Raw genomic sequence first — 21,084 nt, forward strand, 5'->3', positions numbered from 1 at the left:
GTATGGCCATAGACAGTCCTCTTCTTTTCAAGGTCTTAGGCAATAGCTAGTTTTATATGTAGCTGAATATATATGTTTGTATATACATATGTATATACATACATATATATGCATATATATATACCACACCTTATGTAGCAAGAACTGAATGGAAAGCTTCAATTTAGGAAGAAGTCTGTGTATGTCAGGCTGGCTTCCAGGGGAAGAATGGAATGGTCTTTGGTGGGGTTCTGAAAATATCAGTGATGGAGAACTGAAGGACCTGGGGCACCTGTCCTGGAATATGTTGATTTGTTGATGTCTTCATACTTTGTGTACCTGTTACATCGTAATCACTGGAATCTCTTCAACATCACCTTCAGAATCTTGTGCTTCTATAACAGAGTTTCCCTGTCCTGTCTGTGTGTCCCAGGCTGTTTTGTGCCTTCACACCTTTATTCATGCTTGTGCTTGGGCTTCCTTTTTCTTTGCTTGTTTTTCTTGGAACAAGCATCTCTTTCCATGCTCTTCACCTGATTAACATCAAACTGTATCTGAACCTTACTTTATGGTCATATCCTTTTCTGTTCTTTAAGATTTATTTATTTATTTATTTATTTATTTATTTTGGAAAGGTAGATAAACAGAGAGAAGGAGATACGGAGGAAAAGGTCTTCCCTCAGCTGGTTCACTCCCCTGTGGTCACAACGAAGCAAGGTGCCAGGAGCTTTCATGCAGATCTGCCACACAGCTGCAGGGCCTACCCAAGGCTTTGGGCCTTCCTTGTCTGCTTTCCCAAGCCAAGGCCAGCTAGCTGTTTGGGAAGTTAAGCAGCTGGGATTAAGTCGTGCCCATATGGGCTCACAGCACGTGCAAAGTAAAAACTTAAGCCACTATGCTTTTGTGATGAGTCCCAAGGCCATATTTTTGAGGGAAAATTTTCTTTTTCATTAACTCTATTCATTCTTGCTACTAGTTGGTTGAATTGAAATGCAAGGAATAGCCATCTGGGTTTTCCTAATTATAGATTATTCAAAAAGCAGTATCATTAAATGAACTCTAGTTTCATGTGGTCAGTCTTTCTAGAGCTCTGAGGAGCCAGAAAGTCCCATCCCCATGGCCGAGCATTTAACCCTCCCCTTTCTCAGGTTCCTTGTTTGTCCTATAACCAGATGGCTTCCTTTCTTTCCTACAGCAAACCTAAAGTGTAGTCGGGATATAACATCTAACAACTTTGAAATACAGTGCAGCGTAAGATTATCAGCATATCAGAGATTCTTTCTTTTTTTGACTTTTCTTCCGTGTGTATTTTGTTGTTGCTAATGTTTGCTTTTCTGTAAAATGCCCCAGTTCTTCTATACCTTATAAACATAATTTATACTGAGGGATAGATGGGGGAGGGGGGCTGGGCAGGGAGGACTGATCAGGGACAGGAAAGCTCCTCTTGGTGCCCCCTGGGGTGGCCCAGCCAGGGTCTTCAGGGGACATTGCGTTGGTCAGGCAGCTGCTCCCCAAAGTGATGTCCAGGCTGCCGGTTCCTCCAGCGCTTGCCTCCAAAATCCCCTCTGGGATCACAGGCCAACTGAGTATACTACCCCACGGTCAGACCACCTACATAGCTGCCATTTATAAAGTCCCCTCTTCAGCAGCCAGCCTGGGCTAAGGGCACCTCCTTGCTGCAGCTGCCGACCCCAGGAGTGCAGGAAGAGAGCAGGCAGAGGTGGGGTCCAGTGCGTTCAGCCAGTGGTGAGGCCAAAGCTGCACTGCAACTTGTTCTTGTGCTGTTTCAGGAAGGCGCCCAGGGCCAGTGTCAGGGGCAATGGCGGGAGCTTCTTTTCCAGTGTGGCACCCACGATTCGGTTGCTGCTCACGGAGCCTCGGAAGACCAGGCCTTGGGCAGGTCCAGCTGGTATCCGAAGGAGACACCGGTTTCCTGCAGCTGTGGGCTGGCTTCAAACTCCACGCCCACCTGCAGCTGCTCGCTGGTTTTGTGGAATTGTGTTGTGTGCATGCCTGCCTGGTCCAGTGTGACTGTTGCCAAACAGTTATTCAGTGTGTATTTGCCGACCAGGGACATGATGGTGCCCCCCTCCCAAAGCTGCCTGTGGTAAACCAGTTCTCTGCCCAGGGCCAAAATCAGCGTGATGCTCTGCGGGTAGTGGGCACCGTGGATTCCTGAGACCGCCAAGACATCAGGGGGTACCTAAGGTCATACTCTGGTGGATTCAGACCCCCCGGTATTCCCCGTCTAATTGTCAATTCACAAACTTGGAGTGCTGGGTCTGGATGACCAACTTGGACCTGAGCCCCGGGCCCATCTGATGGATGACCTGAGCGTTGAGGCTGCCACTGTTGCCCATGTACCCTACTAGCACGGGGAACGCCTCCGTGGGCTCAGCTGCTTGGTCCCTGCGTACATGACCCCGAAGTGGCAGTTGCACTCCCCAAGTGTACTGAGAGCGACTGTGTGATTGACCTGGAAGTAGTTACCCAAACCTTTGTTGACTGAGCTTGACCCTCCAATCTGAATTGGAAACAGCTCATTGCACTTCCGGTGGCACTCTTTTAACATGCCGGGGTTGGGCAGGCAGCCGCAGGACCTGTCATCCTCAGCCCCAGGGTAGTGAGCTGGTGGCCAACACGTTGCCCATGGCGGCCTGCAAGGGGCGAGGGCAGACATCAGGGCTCAGCAGTCGGCCACATGCTCATTGACAGCTCAGCGCTCACCCCGTGTACACAATCATAGAAATTCTTTAAAAGTTTAACAAAATACCATATGTCAATTTTTGGATATTTACATTGGCTAGAATGTAGAGAGTAGCTTGATGAATGGAGGCAGGAAGTTCATTTCTTTCCTCTTCATATTCTTTAGTTGTGCATCCAACCACACACCCATTTATCCATCCAGTGTTTCTTCTATCTTCTTTGAAAATGTGCAGTTTTAAAAACAAACTCTAAAATCATGGTTGTAGTTTTAAATCCTATCCTAGCGTCCTGGCACAATAGCCTAGCAGCTAATGTCCTGGTCTTGATTGCACCAGGATCTCATGTGGGCATTGATTCTAATCCCAGGAGCCTCACTTCCTATCCAGCTAACTGCTTGTGGCCTGGGGTAGCAGTGGAGGAAGGCACAAACACATGGGACCCTGCACCCATGTGGGAGACCTGGAAGAAGCTCCTGGCTTCTGGCTTTGGATCAGCTTAGCTCCAGACATTGCAGCTGGTTGGTGAATGAATCAAGGGACAGAAGATATTCCTCTCTGTCTCTCCTCCTCTCTGTATTGCTATCTGCTTTTCCAAAATAAACAAACAAATAAGTAAATCCCACCATGTCACTCACACTGTTGACTAAAATCTCTCAATAATATAATTTAGTGATGTGAAAATAAGACACATATTCAAATTAATAAAGTGTTTGGAGAGGGTAAAGGCAATAATGCTTAATTACATGCTTAGCATCATGCCAATAGCTCAGAAACACTCAATAACTTGAAGCTATTTTTATAACTATTAACAGGTTAAAAGTTCAGTTTGGAGACCTGTGCTAATAATCCCTAGGAGATGAAACCGTGTGAGACCATTGCTTCCACATTCTCTCTCTCTTTCTCTCTCTTTCTCTCTCTCTCCATTTAAGTTAAAAGTGTAATTTACTGAAAGATATGTATCTTCACATAGGACAATAGCAAATAATCCAATAAAAGTTTAAATGAATGTAGATACTAGCCATAGATTTATGAAGTCACTGCTTTTTCATACACTGAATCCAATATTTTACATAGGACATTCATTCTTAAGGCAGAAAATGTGAATTTCTCATGGAATGACTTAGTTTTGACATCCAAGGGTCAAACTGGGAGTAGACTCAGGCAGACAGATTTTTTGCTAATGAGGATTTATCTGTGATGACAACTTCAAGAATCTTAGAGTATGCTGTGTAAGATACATATGTTTGGAAGAATATAAAAGATGGAATTTTTAAGGCATAATAGAATTTCCAAACAAAAGTCAATGAGACTAGCCATTCTCTTATGAGGTCAAACTACTTCCATAATAAAATAATCACCCTAAGCAAACACTTTCTGATATGGGACATAAAGGGCATGAAATATCAAAAAATAATCTTTTGGGGATATGATAGGTTAAGTTTCAAGGTCTAGTATAAAAGGTAGCCTGGGGCCTGGTGCAATAGCATAGCAGCTAAAGTGCTTGCCTTAAAATTGCCAGGATTCCATATGGACACCAGTTCTAATCCTGGCTGCTTCACTTCCCATCCAGCTCTCTGCTTGTGGCCTGGGAATGTAGTCGAGGATGCCCCAAAGCTTTGGGACCCTACACCCATGCGGGAGACCCAGAGGAAGTTCCTGGCTACTGGCATCAGATTGACTCAGCTCCAGCCATTGTGGGCACTTGGGAAGTGAGCCATAGGACAGAAGATCTTCCTCTCTATCTCTCCTCCTCTCTGTCTCTCTACCTTTCCAGCAAAAATAAACAATTTTTTTTTAATGTAGCCTTATAGTTAAAAGCAGTTGAATATCTACTCACACTGCTACTCAAAAGGCTACACTTGGGATATTCTACCCCATCAGCAGGGAAGAAAGAAGTGTGGATACAATTGAAGCTCCTCCATGCAAACATGTGCAAAAAACACTTGTCAGGGGCCCGGCGCGGTGGCACAAGTGGTTAAGGTCCTCGCCTTGCACGCCCGGGATCCCATATGGGCGCCGGTTCTAATCCCAGCAGCCCTGCTTCCCTTCCAGCTCCCTGCCTGTGGCCTGGGAAAGCAGTCAAGGACGGCCCAAAGCTTTGGGACCCTCCACCCGCATGGGAGACCGGGAAGAGGCTCCTGGCTTTGGATCGGCATAGTATTGGCCGTTGCACTCACTTGGGGAGTGAATCATCGGACAGAAGATCTTCCTCTCTGTCTCTCCTCTCTGTATATCTGCCTTTCCAATAAAAAAATAATAAAAATAAATCTTTAAAAAAAGACAAAAAACAAAAACACTTGTCAGTTACTGTAAGAACATCTTTAACAAAGAACAAATGAAGTATAGAATCTGTGGCACCTAAGCCACGCAGGCTACCCTAGCCTGCCTGTGTGGATGGACACTGGGGTGAAAGCAATCATTCTGCGTGCACCTCAGGAATGTGCTACTCTGAGGGGACAAAGTGCCTGGGGCACCAGGCTCAGGCTGCCAAGCTGTGCCCCCTCACCTCTGGCCGGTATGGTTCTCATCATCCTGGTGCCCACAATGTTAGGAAAATAAACAGACCTAACACACTCCATGAGCAGGGAACAAGGACTCTGACCACATGCATGAAAGATGCCTATTAAGTTTGCCATGGCTCTGGCAATTGTCAGAAGTGTGCCATGATCACCTGCCTAATTTTTGAAGACATGAAAAGTTTTATCTTTGTACTGTGGCAGGAGTCTACATAAGATTTATAAACAGTGATACAAAATACTGTAAATATAATTTAACAGAACTTGCGTAAAATGGAAATAAGTCCAAATTTACAAGTGGGTAAAAAACAAGCTAAAACAGACGTCAGCTTCATACAGAGATCTCCCTCCTGTGCCAAGTGTTTTATTATTATTATTATTATTATTATTATTACAAACATAATCCTGAGCTGAAAAACCAGGATTTGGGGACGAGCTACCTTTGCATATAAAATATCCAAAGGACACTTACTCTGCTAACTTCTCTAGAGATATTCATTTGCCAGAGACAGTTCTGAAGGTGTGACTTTGGAGGCAATCATAGTTTAGTGTGGAGCCCAGGTCTGGGGCCTTCTGCATTGCTGGCCACAGAAGCAGCTGCTTCAGTATCCTCTGCCCTTCTAGTTCATCCTGCAGCTCCTGGCTGACACTGCACTGCAGGGCTGCCGGTGTGAGACACCCCTTTGGGAGGCAACTCTGTAGACAGGATATGCAGGAGCTGAAGTAGGCAAGCTGATTAATCCAGCAAGAACTCTCTTTCATGCAAAGATTCTCTGCCAGTTTTACTATTCTAGGGATCTTAGGATAAATTCCACAACAGTGTAATACTGGAGTCAAGAGGGCTCAGGCCTTCTTGTCTGCCTCTGAAGGCTAACTAGGTAATTTCTGTGGTACTAAGCTATCCGAGAGACTAGGGGTGCTTGACAGTCTTATGAGCATACGAATTATCTGAAGGAGCTGGGTAAAATGAGGATTCAGATTCAATTCATCTCTGGTGGGGCAGAGATAATAGCATATCACAAATTCCTAGATGCTGCTAGTCCATGACACAGACCTTGAACCCCAATAAAGCTAAAGAGAAGTGATTGCAGTTTTATGCATCAAATCACAAACATTGCCTTTCTATTCTTTTCCAAGTTCCTCTACATTTTTTTTTCTATATCATCTTCTAGGAAGTCAGTGCTTCCTAAAACAACAGCTTTAAATGTAAATGATTCTCCTAGTTCAGAAGCATTTCCTGGTGAAATTTCAAATATTACATAAAAAGGGTAAGGCTGACCAACATAAACAAATTCTCTACTGAAAACTTCGATTCCTCCATGAAAAACTCTAATTCCAATAGATGAGGTGTATTCGTTCATCCAATACATGTGGTACAAGTTGAGCACCACTAACTGGTTAGCTGCCTTCCTACTTCTCCATGCCACTGCTGCCACCACCTCGTCTACCCCCCCATGGCGTGCTTCAGGGAGCCTGGGCTGGGTGCTAAAATCTTAGCCAGGGTGGGAAAACCAGGCAACCGCGTCGCTCCATGGGCACCACTGACAGAAGCCTGTGCGGAGCAAGGACAGTCCTGTGATAGGCCCCACTCGGGCACAGGTGCTTCTCCTCAGCAGCGCACACGTGGGCAAGATCTGCATTCCCTTTTTTCCTTCCTGTATGTTGGGAAGGGGTGAGAAAAGGGTAGTAACCATACCCAGTCTCTCAACCACCCCACTAATCTGGGATGGGGAACCAACATCCAATATCCAACCAGGGTCCCAATGTCACATACTGTGAGGATTCTGCCCAAATAATTTTGATAGTTATGAAGTATTCTCAATCTTGCCAATTCAAGGGTGAGGAAACACTTTCAATGTCCATTCAATGACATAGTCAACCTTCCACTCCTCATTCATCCAGATATTTGCTGTCATCATTTGCCTGGAGTAGTTGTCCATTTTGTTCTGTTCTTCCTCTGCTATGGACCCGGATGCCATCTCTAGGCCCAATGTGACTCAGTACCTGCTGTCCACTCCTCCATCTTTTCCAGTGAGGAGTAATAGTTCTCATAGGTGGGTACAAGGACCTGGGCACGAATGGACCCCTTGCCCAGGACTCATGAACACAACACCCACTGGAATGGGATTGACATTGGTGTCCACCCCCATGGGCAGCGGCAGAGCTGGAGTGGCTGTGCAGGCACATGTGAAGGCTTTGGCCCATCCAAAGCACTCAGCAGGCTGCCTGTCAGATCTCAGAAAAGGGTTGGTTGAGAGTTCATATTGCATTTTGACTTACAGTTAGAACAGCAGCTTTGCTTATGACACCAAACCACTTGCCCCACACTTATCTGTTTCAAAACTTTTAATGCTTAGAATTTTGTATTAAGGCACTTGTGGAAAAATTCAGAATCAACTAGCATGTATAAGAACAAATAATGACTTCAAGACAAGGCAGACCTAGAATTGATTAGCTGGGCCATTTGCCAGCTGTATGATCCTGGTGTGTTAGTTGAACTCTCCAAATCCCATAGTTGTGTCTGAAATATTTCTGACAAGTAAGCACCTGGTAGATGTTAGCTATATCTGCACTTTCTCTAAGCAAAGCTGTGTCTGATATGCTTTAGAAATGGACCATTCTTATTATCCACTTTCATGTAGCCCTTGAACCTTCTTACCCTAATTAACTATGTAAAGAATGTCAAAATAAAATTTTATAAAAATTAAAAAAAAAGAAAGAAATGGACCATTCTTTCATGCTGAAACTTATGCAGCTTGAAAGGGTACATAATACAACAGGTAAACCCATTTCAGATGCCCACATCTCACAGTGAAATGCCTCCTCATGTTGAAGTCTCCTCAATTTAAGTGCAGGCTGATTGTGACATATAATAGTGAGAAGACAAAGACTCTGTCATTAGAAAGAACACAGTGAGGCTACTTTTGCCACTTGTGGACCTTAAGTAAGTGAGTTAACTTCTTTGTACCCATTTGCTCAGCTGCAAATAGGAATAACAGTAATCACTATGTATACAAGAGGGGCAGGTGGGACAGCATATGATCCCTTCATTATATTATCTGATGTACAGCAGCATTTTTCTAAATTGAGTTCTGTTCTACCAGGGTTGTAATTTAAATTGGAATCTTAAACTGGAAGATGAAGCCAGTGAAACATTATGTAGCTTTGCAGCACTCTGAAGGGCTTTTCTGACTCTGATTGGACTCATCTCCCCATCATCTTTATCACATATCAGCACATGGTCATTCCTGAGAGGTTTCAAACTAATTGTGACTTCTCATCTCTTGTTCAAGTTTTCTAGAATGCTAGTCATCATTGCTGAAGGTGCGTACTAGATATGATTTCAATTAAAAAACAAACAAAATAAACTTGAGCCTACACATGCTGACCACCATCATCATGGGTCCTACACATGCTTCAGAAGAAGGCCTGTCCCGGTCAGCTCTACCCTTTTGCTGAAAGATCACCAGCCACAAAGGGCATGATTCACAAATGGGCCTAATGCTGATGGACCTGAACACAACCTTACACACACCATTTTGCAGTGGATAGTAAGATCTGAAGAATTTTTAAACCTAAAGATGTGTTCCTGGTCTTCCTGAGGATGTCTACCAGTATTAAGAAACAGTTGTTATTTGAAACCATATTGACAGGAACAGAAAGAATATGGGTGCTCAATGCCACCTGAGTCTGAATAGAAAACTGATTTTAAGAACTGGCTGGATAACATTTGTGATACATGTCAATTTTCTCCTAAAAGTTGGAGCTGTAAGTCATCAACAACCTTTGTCCTGGTGGCAAGATTTTCTCAATATATCCTTGCATGGAAATTATTGTTTAACTAAAGAAAAAAAATACATTTTCCTCTCTGCTACTTATGATACATATTAGCATTTTATGTGAATTTTATTTCAACTTGAAATTTTCTGAATTTTTTGTTGCATTTAGTCTTTTAAAAATTTATTTTAATTTTTATTGTAATGCAAGATATATAGAGAGGAGGAGAGACAGGGAAAAATCTTCCATCCATTGATTCACTCCCCAAGTGGTTGCAATGTCTGGAACTCTGCCAATCTGAAGCCAGGAGCCTGGAACTTCTTCTGGATCTCTCACACCTGTGCCAGTTCCCAAGGCTTTGGGCCATCCTTGACTGCTTTCCCAGGCCATAAACAGGGAGCTAGATGGGAAGCAGGGTGCCAGGATTAGAACCGATGCCCATATGAGATACTGGTATGTTCCAGGCAAGGAATTTAACCACTAGGCTACTGTGCCAGGTCCTCATTGCATTTAGTTTTAAGCTCTTTAATTTGTATTTACCAAAGCCAGAGATTCTTGTGGATAATGATTAGTTCAATGTTGAATATATTCTGTTACACTCACTCCCAGGTCTGCAAGCACATCAATGACCTTTATGAAGTCCTGCAGGATGGCACAGACCTGGTCTCTCTGCGCGAGGCCCTTTTGGGTGTGAAGCTGGTGAGCTTCCCTATCCTCCTGATGAGTGATCTAACAAGTTCATGTAACTGGCCCAGCAGCCCATCTTGTTGAGTGCTGGGGCAAGGAGTGGCCAACATTGCCAGCTCTTCCAGCTTGTTGTGAGGGGGATGCTTTGGGAGGGAGTAGAAAAGATAGCTCGTGGGCTTTATTCTAATTCATACATAGAGTTTACAAGGGATATAATTTTAGGTTGTATAATACATATTCTATTATCTTCACGAAATCAGGAATCTCATTTTCCCCTAATTCATGTGTTTTTGTTTCAACACGGAGTTAGAAAGATAAAAATGCATTAATAGAGAGTTCATTCTTCCATGGGTTCCCTCCAAATGGCTACAAATGCTGGGGCTATGCCAGACTGAAGCTCAGAGCCTGAATTGAATGTGAAGCAGGTTGGACTCAAACAGACTCTCATGGGACATTTTAGTTTAACAATTAGCAGCTTTGCCAACTGCACCACAGTGCCTGTTCCCCACTGCTTATTGTTAGTCATTCTTTACTCCTAGATTGTAGTGTTTCAGGAACATTAGATTGATATTTAAATATTTGTAAATAAGTTGAGTTCTTTTAACCATATTTTTATTTCTCATCTCTGTGGATTCCTCCCATTTCCCATTTGGTATGAATTTTTGCTATTTCTCTTTATTGGAAATTCGGGTATATGGAGGGGAGGAGAGACAGAGAGGAAAATCTTCCACTGGTTGGCTCACTATCCAAGTGGTCACAATGGCCAGAGCTAAGCCAATCAGAAGGCAGGAGCCAGCAGATTCTTCAGGGTTTCCAAATGCATGAAGGGTCCCAAGGCTTTGGGCTGTCCTTTATTGCTTTCTTGGACACAGGCATGGAGCTGGATGTGAATCAGGGTCCCTGGGTAGAACCAGTGTCCATATAGTTTACCGGTGCATGCAAGGCAAGGACTTCAGCCGCTAGGCTACCACACTGGCCTGGTTATACATATTTGAAATTCTTGGCTGATTTTCAGCTAGGGACCTGAAACTTACATTTAAAAGCTCATGGGTCTGGAGTTTCCCTTCTCACTTCCAATGGTCTTGCAGATTTGGGGAATGCTGAAATTGATGTCTGAGCCTAGACAGGTTTTTGCAAGACATGTGGCCTCCTTGCATGTGCCTGCCTCCTCCAGAAATGCACTTGCCATTGCTTGGAGAAAGCTCACATATCTAATGGCCAATCCTGTCTGAGACCACAGACTCTCAGACTGGTTTATTTTTGTTTGTTTGCTTGTTTCTTATTGTTTTTTTTAAAGATTTATATTATTTATTTATTGGAAAGTCAGATATACATAGAGGAGGAGAAACAGAGAGGAAGATCTTTCGTCTGATGATTCACTCCCCAAGTGATCGCAATGGCAGATGCTATGCAGATCCAAAGCCAGGATCCAGGAACTTCTTCTGGGTATCTCATACGGGTGCAGGGTCCATTTGAGCAGGACCCTAGGAGCATGCCCCACATCAGTGACCTGGGGTGGGTGGGAGAATGGGTGGAGCTTCTCCCTTAATATCCCCCTTTACATCACATACATGAAAAAAATAATATGGAAATGATGGTCTTACCCACTTTCATGTAGCCTTTGAACCTTTTTATCCTAATTAACTATGTAAAGACCATAAAAATAATATATAATTAAAATTTTTAAAAACCCTAATTGTGCCTCTTGTCAGTATGTGATGCTGCAGTAAGCAATTCTCTTTATCTAAAGAAGATTCACACCAAAAGAATAATGTTTGAATGTATCGAATCCCCTTGTGACTTTGAGACACGTGGCTTTCTAGTTGTCTTGCTGTCTTGTGTGATTCTAGACGACAGAATTTAGGGAAGGTTAAATGAACAATGTGACAGTTAATTGCTCAGAGCTTCACAGTCCAAACTAGCTGGCACTTCCACACCACCTGTTTGGCCACTAGAGCCCCACCACAAAAAATATTGTTTGTTTTCAAAATAGCCTGTTGTTTCCAAACTCACTGCCTGAAGTTTCTCTGGCCTTAGTTAATGCAATGTGTAGTAGGATAGAGATTTAACTTGCGTGTTTTCAGCCATTTCTTTTTCTTGGAAGGTGCACTAGAAGTAAAGATCAGAGTGTAAGAGGAACATTCTCTATGTACACGCCAATTATAGCCCAGAATCTTTTGGCAGAAAGCGATTAGGCCATATCCCTAGTTCTTCTCATTTCCTTGATTTCTCTTCAAATTGCCTTTGTATCCACCATCCTTTTGTGTGTGTGTGTGTTTGATTAATAGGCATAGTTACAGACCAGGTGTGATACAAAGAGAACAAGGACTTTAAACCCATTAGTCGCTTCCACAAACTGTTGCATTAGCTGGGGCTGAGCCAAAAACTTATTCCAGGTCTCCCATGTAGGATCAGGATCCAGATGCTTGAATTATCTTCCACTGCTTTCCCAGGTGCTGTAGAAGATAGCAGAATAGGAAGACAAACAGCCGGGTTTTGAACTAGTGCCTATGTGTGACACACTGTGTCACTGTACTGGAACTGTATTTCAAATACAATATTTTCTTTTAAAATATATTCTACCAAGGGTCATTTGGACATTTGTATGATTCAGAGGTCATAGAAGATCAAGAACATAAGAATTACCCTGGGTCCAGCGTGATAGCCTACTGGCTAAATTCTTACCTTGCATTCATGGGGTTTCCATAAGGCAGCCAATTCATACCTCTGATGCTCCATTTCCCTTTCAACTTTCTGCTTGGGGCCTAGGGAAGCAGTCCCCCCAAGGCTTAGGATCCTACATCCACATGGGATACCTGGGATACCTGGAAAAAACTCCTGGCTTCAGATTTGCTCAGATCTGGTTATTTTGGCTCTTTGGAGAGTGGATCAGTGGAAGGACAAAATCTTTTCTTACAGTATCTCCTTCTCTCTGTATACCTGCCTTTCCAATAAATAATACTAACACTACTAACAGTGATGCAGCATTTTTGAAAGAGCCTACTATTGAGTTATTGAACCTCAAGTCCATCCTGCAGTTGCTCTAGCAGGAGCATCACAAATGGTTTCACAGGCTCACACAACATCTGGACCAGGCATTCCCCATCCCTCTTCTAAGCCAAATTCATTATCAATTTAGCTAAATCATCATTTTTCAAAAAAATGTCCTCTAATATTTGGCTTAAAGTATCATGTTGTTCAGACAGGGATTGACACTATGTAAGATTATCCAGTCACGGATATGCTGTGGTTCCCAGAGACATGCCTCTGTCCCCATTGCTAAACATGGCAAACTACAATGTGCGAGCACCCACAGCACCATTGATTTACAATGGTAAAGCAAAACTTAATAACTGAAAAACACTAACGTTCTACTCAATTCCCATGTGAGATTTGCAAGCAAACTGACCATACTTTTTTTGCTAAGATTTATTTATTTTTATTGGAATATCAGATTTAGAGAGGGAAGGAGGGACAGAAAAACCTTCCATCTGCTGCTTCACTCACCAAGTGGACACAACAGGCAGCACTCAGCTGATCCAAAGCAAGTAGCCCTGAGATTTTTTCAGGTTGCCCACAATGGGGCTTTTGGATATGAGTTGCTGCTTTCCCAGGCCACAGGCAGGGAGCTGTAGGGAAGTGGAAGAAGCAGGACATGAATCGGCTGTCATGTGGATTCCAGTGAATGCAAAATGAGGACTTTAACCACTAGGCTACTGCACTGGATCTTGAACATATTCTAAAGAGAGTGGTGTTTCAATCCTAATTGTGGTAAAACTAACTGGAACAAATGGAAAACAAGCAGAAGAAAAATGAAGGAAGTAGTATTTCCTACAGAAACTATCTGGCCAATGTATGATACAAAATTACTGAGCCTTGGACAGGCACCAAAAGCACTGGGATTCTGTCCTTAGGGTTATATGATGCCCAGGACTGGGAGAGGGTAGAAAATAACTCTCTTTGGAGTATGTGTGTTAAACACTCCTATACCTCCAAGCTTTGGTTTGAATTGTGTACTTCATGCAGAACTGAAATAAAAGATAATTTTCCTGTAATACCAAGCTTCCTTTTAAGTAGGTTACATCTTAATTTTTATCTCTCATTTAATGTTTTTTTCTGTATATTGATTATATTTTCACCATGTATTTTTCAAAAGCAAACTTCACCATGACATGATAATCAAGCTCTCTCTTCAGTTGAACAAAAGGTAAAAAATCCTTAATGTGCATGTGGAAATATTAAGTGACCTACAATGTACCCCCAATCAAACTCATAGGTGACCTCTTAGAGGAAACACTAGAGGACAGAAGAGAATGGAATGACATATTCCAGATTCTAAGTGAAACTTTTTCAGCCCAGAATGTATGCTACAAAGCTATCTTTGTCTTTGAAAATGAAATAAATTTCTTTATCTGGACAATAAGATGCTGGAATCTATGCTTGCAATGAAGGAATCTTGACTGAGTTTGAACTATAATACTGTGCCAAGGTGTAGAAATCCACCGTGGGAGGAGGGTATGGGGAGGGATTGGGGAAATCCCAGAGCCTATGGAAGAGTGTCACATAGTGCAATGTAATTAATATATATATATATGTATATATATATATATATATGTATATGTATAAAGAAAATGATATAAAATTCTTCCACAATAAAGAAAAACTCCAAGAATGTGCCTCTTCTGCCCTACAAATGATACTCAAAGATATTCTCATGAGAGAAAAAAAGGAATAGAAAGTAAAACAAAACAAAAAAGTAAAGGCAAATGTGGAGAACATCCCAGTAAAATGCTAACAGAAGACTTAATCAAAGAAAAATAAAATGACAGGACAAAACTACCACCTGTCCATAACAACTTTGAAAGCAATGGCTTACACTCATCAGTCAAACACCATAGATTAGAAAACTGGAACAAAAAACAAAATCCACCTATCTGCTGTGTACAGGAGACACATCTCCCCAACAAATAACAGAGGAAAGAGAAAGTGGAAGAATGGTAAATGATATTCCAAGCAAATTATAAGAAAAAAAACTTGTGGAGGTTGTCATTCTTATAACAGAAAGAAACAGACTTTAATGTGAAAAACATTAATAGAGATGGAGAAGGACACCACATTGAATCAAGAAGCAATTAATAATCTAAATAGAACCAGAACATGCAATGAGATTGAGTTAATAATTGCCTCTCCCACCTCTTGCAAACAAGAAATGTACTGGACCAGATGGCTTCGCTGCTGAATTCTACCAAATGTTTCAAGAGAAAATTAGCCCAATCTCCACAAGGTTTTCTAAACAACAGAAAGGGCGGCAATCCTTCCAAACTCTTTCTATGAAGCCAATATACCCTTAATACCAAAGCCAGATAGAGGCACAACAGAAAAGAGAACTACAGACTGATATCCTTGATGAACATAGATGCAAAGATCCTCAACAAAATATTAACCAATAGGATCCAACTATACATGAGACAAATTATTCCCCCAGACCAGTGGTCTGCAGGAACCAGGCATGCAGGAACGGTTGAACATTCACAAATCAATAAATGTGATACATCACATTAATGGAATGAAAAATAAAAACTCTATGGCCATCTCAATAGATGCAGAGAATGCATTTGACAAAATCAAACACCACTTCCTGTTTAAAACCCTAAACAAATAGGCCTAGAAGGAACATTCTACAAAACAATCAAAGCAATTTATAAAAAACCCAACGCCAGCATCATTCTAATTGGGAAAGGTTGGAAGTCTTTCCACTAAAAGCTGGAACTAGACATGGATACCCACTGTCACCACTACTCTTCCATATAGTATTGGAAGTCGTTGACAGAGCTATTAGGCAAGAAAAATCAATTAAAAGAATACAATTTGGAAATGAGGAATTGAAATTACCTCTATTTGCAGATGAAATGATTCTCTACCTAGGATAACAAAAACACTCAGTCAAGAGACTATTGGAACTCATAACAATCTTTGGCAGACTAGAAGGATACAAAATTAATTAAAACAAGTCAATGGCACTAGTGTATACAAATAATTCCATTGCCAAGAAATTGTAAGTACAGTCCCCTTTATAATAACAGAAAGGAATCTTAAATACCTAGGAATTAAGCTAACAAAATATGTGGAAGACGTCTATGATGAAAACTTATAGTTTAAAAAGGAATTAGAAGAAGATACTAAAAAATGGAGAAACCTACCATGTTCCTTCATTGGCACGATAAGCATAATCAAAATGACCATATTACCAAAAGTAATATACAAGTTCAATGCAATCCGAATCACAATCCAAACAGCATTCTTCTCAGAAATAGAAAAGATGATACAAAAATTTATCTGGAATTGCAAGAGACCACAAATAGCCAAAGCTATGCCAAAGAATAAAAAGCAAGCTGGAAAAATCAAAATTCCAGAGCTCAAGACATGCTACAGAGCAGTGTTCATAAAAAAAAAAAAAATCTGATAGATCAGTGGAACAGAGCAGAAATACCAGAAGGGAACCCACACATGTATAGCCATCTAATATTTGACCAAAAAACTGAAAACACACCAGAGAAAAATCCTGGTCTATTCAACAAATGCTGCTTGGACAACTGGATAGCAGCTTGCAGATTTAAGAAGCAAGACCTGCACCTGTCACAGGATACAAAAATCAGCTCTAAGTGATTCAAGGACCTAATTTTTTTTAAGATTTATTTTTTAATTTTTCTTACAAAGTCAGATATACTGAGAGGAGAAGAGACAGAGAAGAAGATCTCTTCGATGATTCTCTCCCCAAGTGAGTGCAATGGCCTATATTATGCCAATCTGAAGCCAGGAGCATGGAACTCTTCCAGTTCTCCCATGCGGGTGCAGGGTCCCAAAGCATTGGGCCACCCTCAACTGCTTTCCCAGGCCACAAGCAGGGAGCTGGATGGGAAGTGGAGCTACAAGGATTAGAACCAGTGCCCATATGGGATTCTGGCGTGTTCAAGGCGATGACTTTAGCCACTAGGCCATGGCTCCGGGCCTCTCAAGGACCTAATTCTACATCCAGGAATCATGAAACTATTAAAGGAAAGCATCAGAATCACTGTCCAATAAATTGGAATTGGAAGACTAGTTAGAAAAGACCCCAAAAGCACAAGTGGGACTACATCAATCTAAAAAGCTTCTGTAAGGCAAAGAAAACAATTGACAAAGTGAAGAAGCAATCAACAGAATGGAAGAAAATTTTTGCACACTGCACAATGATAGGAGACTAATATCCAGGATTTACACACAGCTTCAGAAGCCCAGGGACAGTGAAAGAAAAACAAACAAACAAAAAGAAAAACCAAAACAAAACAAAACAAAAACCCTGTAAGAATGGGCAATGGAAAGGAACAGACTATTTTTTCAGACAGAAAAGTTTATTTGTGAAGGGACCAGGTGAGCAGGGAAGGCAGAGGGAAGGAGAAGCACCTCCGGGGAGAAGGCTAGGAGGTGGGGTGCCTCTCAAAAGAGGAGGGAGAGAGTGTCACCTGACATTTTTCAAAAGAACACATTCAAATGGCTAAGAGACATATAAGAAGATACTCAGGCTTGCTTGCCTTCAGGGATATATAAAAGAAAACCACACTGGGGAGCCCTCTAACTTCAGTGAGACTTACCTTCACTCAAACTCAACAAACAATATTTGCTTGTGTAAATGTGGTGAGAAAGGTACCCTTGTTCAAATTCATACCTTATTTCAAGGCTTTCATTTGTGGGATGTATAGTGATGGAGACTACCATATCCAGATGTGGAGATTCAGTGCAGTATGCATCCCTACTTCCTGATCAAAGATGGACACTCAGTGAAACTTGGAAATCTGTAGATGATGGGATGTTTGACTATCTGACATTTTCTGTACCAGCAATGTTGGGGCACACTTAAATAGCAGACTGATTTAATCATGAATCCTTATTGTAGCACTTGGGGTAAAACTGTCCGGGAATGGGCCCGGCACAATGGCACAGTGGTTAAGGTCCTTGCCTTGCATGCCTGGCATCCCGTATGGGCGCCGGTTCTTATAACAGCAGCCCTGCTTCCCTTCCAGCTCCCTGCTTGTGGCCCGGGAAAGCAGTTGAGGATGGCCCAAGGCTTTGGGACCCTGCACCCACATGGGAGACCCACAAGAGGCTCCTGGCTTCGGATCGGCATAACATCGGACATTGCGCTCACTTGAGGAGTGAATCATCAGACGGAAGATCTTTCTCTCTGTCCCTCCTCCTCTGTGTATATCTGTCTTTCCAATAAAAATTTAAAAAAATGAATCTTTAAAACTGTCCAGGATTGGGAGCTTGGGTGGGGAGGCATGTTGAAAGAAATTCAACTCTTTAAGAAATTTTACCATAAAATTCAAAAATTCAAAATATAAATTAAAAGAAAACTATAAAAAATAATTTTAGGACTAGATGTGGTGGCCTAGCAACTTAAGTCCTTGCCTTAAAGGCACCGGGATCTGATATAGACATTGGTTCTATTCCAAGCAGCCCTGCTTTTCATCAAGGTCCCTGCTTTTCATCTGGGAAATCAGTCGAGGATGGCCCAAAGCCTTGGTAACCTGCACCCGCATAGGAGACCTGGAAGAGGTTCATGGCTCCTGGCTTTGGACTGGCACAGCTTCAGCCATTGCAGTCACTTGGGGGATGGAATCATTAGATGGAAGATCTTCATCTCTGCCTCTCCTACTCTCTATATATCTTACTTTACAATGAAAACCATTACCTTTTTAAAAATACGATCATTTTAATCGCCTTGCTGTGTTAGAAAGAAAGAAAAGTGAAAAGAGACTCTTGAATGGAGAAACCAGGTTCTGGGAACTGAGCCTCATAAAAAAATGCAAAAATGGACCCAACATTGCAAACAGTACGTAAACAAATTATGTGGCTAGCTTAGAATCCTCCCTAAACTCCTTGGCCCAGGTGGCACTCCTACACAGTTGGGGACTTGTACTTTAAATAAGGAGGCCTTTGAATGACTCTGAGAAAAACCTGCTGTTTCTGTGCAAATCCATATGGAATAACTAAACATAGTCTGTCTCTAGACAGAAATCATCTCAACGAAAGAGCAAAGTGAAGAGAAGATCAAAAAAACTGATTTGAGTGTTTCTCCTACTCACCTTGCTCATCACAACTGATTACGGCCTTAAGCTTTGGTTTTGGATTGCTAGTAGGATGTATTGTTAATTGACTGGTTAAATATGTAAAAAAAGAATTAATACTGCTAAATTTATGATCACCAGGTCTCATCATAACTCCAATTCTTTGAATGACAATGTGTCAAAGGTTTGACTCTAGTTACTAGAAAAGGGGCAAATGTGATATCCTCTCACAAAATGGAGTCACTTTTGTTCAGGTCTGCACAAGTTTCCAAACCTGTACTTAATGCTTCGCCACAAGATGCTTTTCCAGTTTCCTGCTTTTTGGGCCAGATCACTAGGCTAACATGCCCTACAGCCCTCAGTTCCAGAAATCAATTTTGTAGGGTTGATTCATTCATTGTTCCTATGGCTGCCTCCTGTGGCTGTCCCAGCCTACCCATTGTCCCCATGGCAGCCTTCTCTGTTGTTGAACCATTGTCTCCATGGCAGTCTCCTGTAGTTGCCCAATTCCTATGGTTCCTATGGCTGTATAAATTTCTTTTTATAAAAACTCCACCAAGTTGCACCTCAGGGTAACTCTTTGAAGGAAAGGAGAACTGAATCCAGCCAATTATTTTACCTGTCTCCTCAATACACTTTGCTGCTTAGCAAAGTAGTTTGGGGTGCACTTCTTTGGGAGAGGCTCAGTTTGGATGCAACAAAATAAGCCTAAAACATAGAACTCAAGTAACACAGGATTACTGAGAGTATTTCCTTTGGGATCAGATGCAGATTGGGTTACATCTTCTCTTGACCAGGCTCCATGTTATACTGTAAATGTGGACATAGAGACAGTCACCAATAGAAAACACAAGATCTGAGACTCCACCTTGTGGCAGCAATATATAAATCAAGAAGCACATAAACCATTCAAGCAGTAAAGGGAAGAGTTTCCTACAAAATCCAAACCCATCTTTCACACATCAGCATTAGGTCCAGATCCCACAAATGGAAAACAACAGCCTAAGAATCTCTTTTGAAACAAAACAAATAAATTAATAACTTCTTGAGTACAGTCCCATAACCATAGAGAAAATACATTAAGTAGAATAAAATTTTTAAACCTTAACCATGTTAATCTCATCCAGGTTGTCACAAATAAGCCTACAACATAAACCACAAGTAACACAGCAAAACCCTGGGATTGGATGCAACAAGGTTGCCTTCTCTCCTGAACAGGATCCAGGTATACAATGGGAATGTGCTGATGGAACCAATCATGAAGCAAAAAACATAAGTTCTAAGTATATTTTTGAAGCATAAACAAAATGATTAATTAATTAAGCAAAGGATATCTTGCACAACCCAAACTATAGAATAACCAATTCACATGATGACTGGATTCAAAGGAGAAAAAATTACAATTTATGGAATAATGCAATGGCACCAACTACAAACACAAAATGCAACTCATTCAAAAAAAAAAAAAAAAGAAGACAGAAGATGGTAGGGCAGGAGAGACTACCAAGGACAACTTACTCAAAGTGAAACACAACAAAATAGCATATATGTATGTAAGATCTGTAAGCCTTCTTTGCAACAAGCATGGAAATAATACCCATGGCATAATGGGTGGAGAGTATGATGAGTATGAAGAGAAGTTCCAAGACAACGGTGTGGAGGATGTTTGTGAAAGTTTGATACAGATAGGATTGTAACCCAGCTGCCACAGGTTTTGTTAAGCTCCAGATCACAGTGACATTATAGGCACTTGCATGGATGAGCTAAACCAACAAGGTGACAGCACAACAACTTCGGTGGGAGATGACCAAGTTAAATGTCAAAGCTCTGAACTCGAGCTGCATTCTCAGCTGTCACTCTTGCTTCAGTCACATAATCCGGTGTGGCTGTCCTGGTGACAGGGAGCATTCTAATTGGCTGCATCCCTGAACTCACAGGGCTCTGTGGCCATATAACGTGTTCAATCAGTAGCTGCCTTGTCATAACAACCCAGAATTATGCAGTCTCAGCATTCTAGAAAAGGCATGGTGAAATAGGCTCCTCATCCTAGTCATACCTTTTTTCAAGGCTTTTCATTTGTGGGATGTATAGTGATAGAATAATAGAGACTACCATATCCAGATGTGGATAGGTGGTGAGTGTCTCAAGCTCTGCTTTTTGTTGTTTTTCTCACCACACATATCGTGACAGGGAGCATGTTTAGCCTCCGTGAAAGTCAACAGATCACGGTGTAAGGGGCTGGGTGTCCCCTAAGTGTGAGTGTGCAAACCTGCTGAAAATGCAGTGAAGCCTATGGCTTTTTTGACACTTGTA

General features: G+C 41.8%; 2 pseudogenes; both read right to left on the reverse strand.

Annotated features, from left to right (window-relative positions):
- Positions 1 to 1,715: 1,715 nt before the first annotated feature.
- Positions 1,716 to 2,659, reverse strand: LOC121155210 (annotated as a pseudogene).
- A 3,079-nt stretch (positions 2,660 to 5,738) lies between these two features.
- Positions 5,739 to 21,084, reverse strand: part of LOC121155209 — a 52,638-nt pseudogene continuing 37,292 nt past the window's right edge.

Source organism: Ochotona curzoniae, unplaced genomic scaffold (genome assembly GCF_017591425.1).
Source record: "Ochotona curzoniae isolate NIBS_2020 unplaced genomic scaffold, NIBS_Ocur_1.0 contig_289, whole genome shotgun sequence".
In the NCBI taxonomy this organism is placed as follows: domain Eukaryota; kingdom Metazoa; phylum Chordata; class Mammalia; order Lagomorpha; family Ochotonidae; genus Ochotona; species Ochotona curzoniae.